Source organism: Sphaerodactylus townsendi, linkage group LG15 (genome assembly GCF_021028975.2).
Source record: "Sphaerodactylus townsendi isolate TG3544 linkage group LG15, MPM_Stown_v2.3, whole genome shotgun sequence".
Classification (NCBI taxonomy): Eukaryota; Metazoa; Chordata; class Lepidosauria; order Squamata; family Sphaerodactylidae; genus Sphaerodactylus; species Sphaerodactylus townsendi.
Genome location: NC_059439.1, coordinates 32,465,660 through 32,474,882, shown reverse-complemented (window position 1 = coordinate 32,474,882; position 9,223 = coordinate 32,465,660). Strand labels below are relative to the sequence as shown.

At 50.9% G+C, this 9,223-nt stretch overlaps 1 protein-coding gene across 1 annotated transcript in view; it reads left to right on the top strand.

The window, feature by feature from the left end:
* Nucleotides 1–880: 880 nt before the first annotated feature.
* Nucleotides 881–9,223, top strand: part of HSD3B7 (hydroxy-delta-5-steroid dehydrogenase, 3 beta- and steroid delta-isomerase 7) — a 43,738-nt gene continuing 35,395 nt past the window's right edge. Inside the window, exon 1 of the mRNA XM_048517043.1 lies at nt 881–1,018. The gene's annotated coding sequence lies outside the window, so the exon portion shown is untranslated. The remainder of the gene's footprint in view (nt 1,019–9,223) is intronic.

The following is a 9,223-nucleotide window of genomic DNA, read 5'->3' as shown; positions in this document are numbered from 1 at the left end:
AAAAGGAAACCTATGAGGGTTTACAGCGTTGTTGTTTTAATTTTCGCCCGGTTCCATTTAAAATTGTTTTCAATGGAAATTTTGAGAAATAAATAAAATATAAATAAATATGACAGTTGGCCACCTGTGCAGTGCTTTCAAATATTTCCTCACCTATGAGCCTAAGTGTCACAACAGCCCTGCAAAGTAGGCGAGTGCTATGATTCTTTCCCCTCCCGGCTGAGCCTCTCTGGCTCAGGAGGGAGTGGAACCGACAGCCTTCCCGATCGGAGCTCATTTCGTCGCAGAGCTGGGGACGGGTGGTGACGCTCCCCCGGTTGGATTCCTGCCTGGTGCTGATTCCTGCCGCGAGTCCGGCCGGGGCTAGGACCCGAAGGGAAGCCGGCTTGCTGGCGGAGGGCGGGGAGAGAGGCGAAGTCTCTGCAAGGGCTGCTGCCGGCGATGGGGCTGCGTGGTGGGCTCCGGGGGTAGGTGGGCGTCCGTCTGGGGGCCGGGTCGGGACACGCGTGGGCTGTGCGGTGCTTCCCTCGCGGCCCCTTTAAGAGCCACCCCCCCCCCCTTTCCCCTCAACGCACGTGTGAATCGGCGCCCGGTCCCGGCATCCCCGCCTGCTCCTTAACGAAGACGGGGATGCCGCAGAGCACGGGCAGAGTGCACCTTCGCCCGCCACCATCCAGGGTGCCTCTTTTGCACAAGTGGGGCGCAGGGAGTCCCTCTCCGACCGCCCCCTTCCAGCCCAGGGGGCTGTCGGGCAGGGTCCAGGGCGAGGAGCCGCCCCCGGTCTGGCAGGCTGGGCTTCAATCGGTGCGGGGGGGGGGGGCATTGTGTGTCGGGCTCGGCCTTTGCTGCCCTCCCTCTGGGGGCGGGGCTCCGGCTGGCCAGCTGCCGGGTGGCGAGTGCAAAGTTAAAAAGCTCTCTCCGCTCCCCGCGCCTGGGCAGTGGGGACTCTTCACCGGTTGAACTGCTGGCTGCCAAAGGCGGAGAGGGGGGATTCGAGAAAGCAGCCGGGCTTGGGAAGGTGAGTAGAGTTTGGAGGGAAGACTGCATTGGGAGCAAGGTTGTCCCCTTTGGGTATTGTGCGGTTGTGGTGCAGTCCAGTGGCTTGCCGTAGCACAATCTCTGGCACCTCGGGAACGCAGCCTGCATGGGGTAGAGAGCCTTGGGTTAGGATCGAGGAGCACTGGGTTCAAATCCCCTGCTCGGCTGTCAAGACCACTTTATGCCGGTCCACAGCTCCCTCTGGTCCTTAACCTACCTTGCAAGAAGGTTGCGGAGACAGAACAGAAGAGAAGTCTACCGAAACCGGGAGCCTTGGATGAAAATACGACACGGCTGCTGCCAGGATTCAAAGAGCATCTGGAAGGCTTGGCTCTTGAGAACGACCCGTCACTGCTTGGTGCCCGGCCATTTAAGCGTTGTAGGGTCCTATATAGGGCACAGGTGCCAGAGATATCACTCAGAGCCCTCTCTGTGGGCACTCACAAACAGAGTGCCCCCCCATCCCACACATCTAGGCTGGCCTGGGCCACTGGGCTCGATTATTAGCATTAAACCCTTAGACCTAGTTTTGGGGAAGCAGCGCAGGTAACCCTGTTAAGCGCTGTTAAACCCCACTGATTTTCATGCGAAGAACTACAGCGCAATCCTTTACCTGGGAGCAAGCTTGGTTGCTGGCAATGTGGCTTGCTTCTGAGTAAACCTTCCTAGGGTTGGGATTCACCCATTGGAAGAGTTGCACGGTTGCTTCAAAGCAAAGCCATCGACTACCACCGAGTAACGCACGCCTCGGAGCCAACTGTTTTTTCTAAACTAAAACCTCAGCATTCAGGTTAAATTGCCGTGTTGGCACTTTGCGATATATAAGTGGGTTTTGGGTTGCAATTTGGGCACTCGGTCTCGAAAAGGTTCGCCACCACTGATATAGGGCCCTTCGGTCTTTGGCAAGAGAGGGTGGCAGCTGCCCCAACTTCCACAGTTGTGACCGAGGGCTACGGGGTGTTTTGTTTTGGGACACAAAAGAACTGTGCTTTGCTTCTCTCTGAGATAATCCAGTTTGGGGAACGTTTGAGGGGAAAATATGATGCAAGAACATTTCTACAGCAGAGGAAATTGTGGCAGGTGGAACATCGCAGTGCCTCGCAATCAGGTTCGAGCTGCCGCAGCGCTTCCAGACAGGCTGAATAATGCACTTCGGCGACCGTTTGCAAGCGGGTTTTGTTGTTTCAGAGTAGAAGAACATGTGTCATGCCTGGGAGCCGTGCCGTGCGAGCGCCTGTCCGACAAGCGCTCTCTGCACATGCAGAGGGGGACAGCTGAGCCAGGCGCTGGGTTTGGCTTTCGATGGAGGCATGTGTCTGGGTGTTGGACTCTTAATCCCTGGGGAATCCACCTGGCTTAAATTTCCCGCCTAGGTGATCCGAATCTGGGCCCGGCGTTAAACACGTGGCGCCCCGCCTGCACAAACGTGAAGATCTGGGTGCGAGGATGAGCTGAAACTGCAGGGCCTGCTTCCCGGAGAGCCAGCGTAGTGTAGTGGTTAAGAGCGGGTACGCTCTAATCTGGAGAACCGGGTTTGAGTCCCCGCTCTGCCACTTGAGCCGTGGAGGCTTATCTGGTGAGTCGGATTAGCTTGTGCACCCCAACACATGCCAGCTGGGTGACTTTGGGTTACACACAGTTCTTTGGAGTTCTCTCAGCCCCACCCACCTCTCAGGGTGTTTGTTGTGGGGTGGGGGGAAGGGAACGGAGTTTGTAAGCCCCTTTGAGTCTACGTACAGGAGAGAAAGGGGGGGGGGAATATAAATATAAATATAACAGCATTTAAAACCTCCTCCTCCTCCTCCTCCTCCTCCTCCTCCTCCTCCAGATTAGCCTGTGCACTCCCACACACGCCAGCTGGGTGACCTTGGGCTACTCACAGCTTCTCGGAGCTCTCTCAGCCCCACCCACCTCACAGGATGTTTGCTGTGAGGGAGCAAGGGCAAGGAGATTGTAAGTCCCTTTGAGTCTCCTGCAGGAGAGAAAGGGGGGATATAAATCCAAACTCCTCCTCCTCCTCCTCCTCCTCCTCTTCTTCTTCTTCTTCTTCTTCTTCTCTGCAACTAATTTGTCCCTTCAAGTCTTCTCTGCTCTTTATTTTTTTGGCCAGAACTCCTCCATTCCCTTGATACTATTTGATTGGGAAAAACAAACAAAATACGCCCCCCCCCCCCCCCGCTGTACTAGATGTGACCTCCGCTGGTTCTGCAGGGACAGGGTTAACAGCCGGCTTCTCTTGTGTCAGTTGGTCAGGAAGCGCGAGGATCTGTTTCATAACCATCTGCTGTCCCTGGTCGCTTGACTGGGTGATTAGTGGTCAGGCCAACCCTTAGGATCCTATGGGGCAGTTTTGAGAAGGTTAACGCCCGTCCATGTTCCACGTGCCGTGTGCAGAGGGTGAATATCTGGTTCAACTTGGCCCTAGCAGGAATAAAATGGAGCCCAGGCAGACGACAGCTGGCATCCGGGGAGATTGGCTCAGTGCTAACCTCCCCACGCCCTTAATAGAAAGCGGGCTTTATTTTTGTTTGTTTGTTTCATCAAACTTATATCAAACTTTGTTTCGTCAAACCTATAGGGTTGTCGTAGGACTCAGAGCGGCTTACATTCAAGCTTAAAATAAAATGCATTAATAAAACACATTAAAATACCGATTAAAATAAACACATTGCCCTAAAATACAGATTAAAATACATCCGTTACCATAAGACACATTAAAATAGAACACATGAAAATGCAGATGAAAACAAATACATCACGATAAAATACGTTACAATAAAACGCATTGAATAAATTAAAATCAGATGCATTAAAATACAATGGGTCTCCCGCTAGGTGCTTCTAATCGCCTCGGGACTGATGTCCTCATCTTCCTCTGATACTGTCCTGTGAGTAGAACTATAATCAGCTCACCCCTGCAGCACCTGTCAATCAACAGGGAAAGCCACCCGTGTTTTTGGCCCACCTTGAAAGTGTTTCCTAGGAGACTGGATTTACACCCACGTTCTCTGTCTTTTTGTCCGATCTGGAGGTTTCCTAAAGACACGCACATTTCCCAGGATAATCCATCAAGACATTGTTCTCTCGAAACATCCTCTTCCCCGTCGTCTCAGAATACATTTTTCCTACAAAATAAAAAGTAGAGAGCGCCTGTGTGTGGTGGCTCTTTCAGCCAGACGTCCACACGGGTTGTGTCTTGCTCTCTGCCTCCTTAGACTTCTGGGGAGGTAATGAATCCCCCCACACCAATTCCTTTTCTGCACCCCCCCAACCCCTCTCTACTTTCTCAGGCTCTGAATGCTTCAACGTTCAAGTCACTAGGATACAGAACTGAGTATCATTTCTTAGAGGCTGGAAATCTAGGTTCCTTGGGAGGACTTCGTCTTCTCCCCCTTGGCATCCAGCCCACTGAAGACTAGTTCTGGAGAACTTATACGCTCGGGTTCCCCGTGGAGACATTTCGGTCAGTCCTAATAAGACGTCCTGACCAGGAGTAGCCAGACTAAGAACATAAGAACATAAGAAAGAGCCTGCTGGATCAGACCAGAGTCCATCTAGTCCAGCTCTCTGCTACTCGCAGTGGCCCACCAGGTGCCTTTGGGAGCTCCCGTGCAGGATGTGAAAGCAATGGCCTTCTGCGGCTGTTGCTCTCGAGCACCTGGTCTGCTAAGGCATTTGCAATCTGAGATCAAAGAGGATCAAGATTGGTAGCCATAAATCGACTTCTCCTCCATAAATCTGTCCAAGCCCCTTTTAAAGCTATCCAGGTTAGTGGCCATCGCCACCTCCTGTGGCAGCATATTCCAATCACCAATCACACGTTGCGTGAAGAAGTGTTTCCTTTTATTAGTCCTAATTCTTCCCCCCAGCATTTTCAATGTGTGCCCCCTGGTTCTAGTATTGTGAGAAAGAGAGAACAATTTCTCTCTGTCAACATTGTCTACCCCATGCATAATTTTATAGACTTTAATCATATCCCCCCTCAGACGTCTCCTCTCCAAACTAAAGAGCCCCAAACGCTGCAGCCTCTCCTCATAAGGAAGGTGCTCCAGTCCCTCAATCATCCTCGTTGCCCTTCTCTGCACTTTTTCTATCTCTTCGATATCCTTTTTGAGATGTGGCGACCAGAACTGAATACAGGACTCCAAGTGCGGTCCAATCTAGTCCAATCTTGTCAGATCTTGGAGGCTAAGGAGGGTTGGCCTTGGTGGTCAGGACTTGGATAGGAGGCCTCCAAGGAAGTCCATGGTCGCTACACAAAAGCAGGCTATGGCAGCCCCCCCCCCACCTCTCTTGTCTTGTAAACCACGTCATATAAGTCACCATTAGTCAGCTGCGGACTGACAGCTCTTTCTACCTCAAGTGCAAAGCGGTTTTATACCCCGCCTTTCCTTCCTGAAAGGAGACTCAAGGTGGCTGACGAGCTCCTTTCCCTTCCTCTCCCCACAGCAAACACCTTGTGTGACAGGCGTGGCTGAGAGAGTCCCGAAGAACTGTGACTAGCCCAAGGTTACCCCAGCAGGCTTCATGTGCGGGAGCAGGGGAACAAACCTGGTTCGCCAGATTAGAGTCTGCTGCTCATGTGGAGGAGTGGGGAATCGAACCCGGTTCTCCGGATTAGAGTCCACCTGCTCTTAATCACTACACCGTGCTGTCTCTCTGTTTAAAATACTCCCCCTAGCCATCTCCACTTCAGTTGGCAGCCCTGACCTTTATACAGAGTGTGTTTATTCTGCCAGCTGTACCAGCTTTGGCGGGTGCCTCCCTCCTGGGGGTGGCACCAGTTCAAGGTAAAACGCAGCAATAAAGCAGCTCACATCCTTGATCTCTGAGGCAAGCAACCGGCTGCAAAGGGCGACCTCTGATCTACTGCCCCAGCCCTTCCACGGCCCATGAGATTAACTCTTCTTGTGCGCTGAGGTTTGCCCTTTGATTTCTCTCGACTCCCAGCCCTTTTCTGTCTGGGGTTATCTTCTCTTTCTTCTCCTAGCAGGACTGGGCTTCCAGCACATAAACCAGCGGTGGCGAACCTATGGCACGGGTGCCAGAGGTGGCACTCAGAGCCCTTTCTGTGGGCACGTGGGCACAGAGTTCATCATGTGGGGGGTGGGGTGGAAAATCACCTCCCCCCACACACGCCTAGGCTGGCCTGGGCATGATTCTTTACCTGGGAGTAAGCTCGGTTGCTGGCAATGGGGCTTGCTTCTGAGTAAACCCTCCTAGGGTCATGATTCACCCATTCGAAGCATCCACGGTTGCTTCACCAAGCTTACTCTCGAGTAACATGCACCTTGGAGCCAGCTGTTTTTTCTAAACTAAAACCTCAGTATTCAGGTTAAATTGCCATGTTGGCACTTTAGGATAAATAAGTGGGTTTTGGGTTGCAATTTGGGCACTCGGTCTGGAAAAGGTTCGCCATCATTGACATAAACACAGTGTGCGAGTTGAGAAAGCACCGTGGTGAAGGGCAGGAAGCCATTCTGTGTATGCTCTGTGGCACTAGCGTTCATGCCCTTTGTGTTTGAGCCTTTGGTTCAAGACTGCTTTTCCCTTCCTGTCCTCTGGAGCACTGTGTTCAGTTCTGGGCACTACAATTTAAGAAGTATAATTGACAAGCTGGGACGTGTCCAGAGGAGGGCAACCAAAATGGTCAAAGGTCTGGAATCCATGTCCTGTGAGGAGAGACTTAGGGAGCTGGGGATGTTTAGTCTGGAGAAGCGAAGGTTAAGGGGGGACACGATAGCTATGTGTAGATATTTGAAAAGATGCCATGTCGAAGAGGGAGCAAGCTTGTTTTATGCTGCCTCAGAGACTAGGACACGGAGTAATAGATTGAAGGTGCAGGAAAAGAGATTCCACCAAAACATCAGGGAAAACTTTCTAACTTGCAGGGCTGTTCAACAGTGGAATTCACTACCTCGGAGTGTGGTGGAGTCTCCTTCTTTGGATGTTTCTAAACAGAGGCTGGATGATCATATGTCAGGAGTGCCTTGATTGTGTGTTCCTGCACGGCAGGGGGTTGGACTGGATGGCCCTTGGGGGTCTCTTCCAACTCTATGCTTCTATGACCCTTGATGAAGTATTCTTCTCTTTCCCTCCTCCCGTCTTAAAGCACTATTAAGACTCCAGTCAATTCCCAGACTCTCCTCCCAGAGCAAGATTTAATTTAAAAAAGTTATTTATATTTAGAGCTTGCCGTCTCCCGGCGCAGCAGGTAACAGTAGTTTTAAAACAGTTAATAAATACATAGCTTAAAACCTAAATTTAAAAATCACTATATCGATGGGGCTAAAAAGGCGGTAGTGTTCCAGCTGTAATAATATTCCTGGCGTAACCACAGCTACAGATTCAGATTTGAATCCAGTAGCACCTTATACCTTGTTTCCCCGAATATAAGACATCCCCTAAAAATAAGACATAGTAGAGGTTTTGCTGAAGTGCAAAATATAAGGCATCCCCCGAAAGTAAGACATAGCAAAGTTTTTGTTTGGAAGCATGCCCGACGAACAGAACACAGAAAAATAAGACATCCCCCTGAAAATAAGACATAGCGCATCTTTGGGAGCAAAAATTAATATAAGACACTGTCTTATTTTCGGGGAAACACGGTAGACCAACAAGATTTACAGAGTATATGCTTTCAAGAGTCAAAGGCTCATTCCGCACATGCAGAATAATGCACTTTCAAACTGCTTTCAATGCTCTTTGAAGCTGTACGGAATAGCAAAATCCACTTGCAAACAGTTGTGAAAGTAGTTTGAAAATGCATTATTCTGCGTGTGCGGAAGGGGCCAAAGTTCTCTTTATCAGATGTGTCGCGTCTGATGAAGGGAGCATAAACTCTCGAACACTTATGCCCTGGAAATCATGTTGGCTAAGATGCTACTGGATTCGAATCTTGCTCTTCTGCAGCAGACGGAAACGGTTTCCCCTCTGACACTCCCTTCTCGCAGTTTTTAAAATGCAGGAGACTGGATTCCTATGATGATGATGATGATGATGATGATGATGATGATGATGATGATTAAATTATATTTATGAACCGCCCTCCCCCGGAGGGCTCAGGGCGGTGAACAAAACAGATAGATAGAGCACAAATAAAATCCATAATATCAAGATTTAAATAATCACTAAATAGTGGCTCTATATGTTAAAACCAACCCCATTACAATGCAGCGTCCTAATATCAGATATACCGATGGTGTCCTACTAATAAATCCCCTGAGAAGAAAGGGGAGGGGGGGGGACGGCAGGGTTCACAGATGTTATAAAAGGGAGGGGGGGCTATCAGCGGCCGGACTCCCCAAAGGCCCGGTGGAACAGCTCCATCTTGCAGGCCCTGTGAAATTCATTTAGATCCCGCAGGGCCCGCGTAGCTGGAGGTAGAGCGTTCCACCAGGCAGGGGCCAGAGCTGTAAAAGCTCTGGCCCGGGTGGAGGCCAGCCGCATCATTATCAGCTCTGTGTCGGTCAAAGGGGGCTCCACAGCACCGCCACGGTCGCACAGCGGTCTCTCCAGTGCCACGGGATCCTTTATTGTTTTGTCTGCTGTGGGCTAGTGCTGCGCTCCCCTCCTGGGGTTTGTCGGCCGGGTCTCTTGCCGGCAAAGCTGCCGTATCTGGGGACGTGTAATCAGCGGTGACGCCTGCGGGGTGTGTAAGTTTGTGATGCAAACAAGTTGGCCGTAGTGGAACAGGCCGTAAAAAGAATCGCGCCGAGAATCGCTAACACTGCCAAGCTGGTATTGTGTCCACGTGAAAAATGACTTTTGTGGTAAAGCTTCAGGCCACAAGCTAATTATAGGCTGTGAATCACACAGCGGCATTCCGGTTTGGTTTGTTTCCTTTTTTTAAGAGTCGGTCTTTGAGACTGTATTGTCTTACTTCATGTTCTCCTACACATTCCTAGACTGGGAGGTAAGAGTTGCTGAGCGTGCCTCGAGAAATGCACTTTCTCAGGGGGCTGGCTGCTGCAACTCTGCATGATTTACCGCTTCGGCCTGAGTTTTCTTTCTGTCAGCTTTCACTGCAGTTGATAACTCTGCTCAGTCTATGCCAGTGGTGGCGAACCTTTGGCACTCCAGCTGTTATGGACTACAATTCCCATCAGCCCCTACCAGCATGGCCAATTGGCAGGGGCTGATGGGAATTGTAGTCCATAACAGCTGGAGTGCCAAAGGTTCGCCA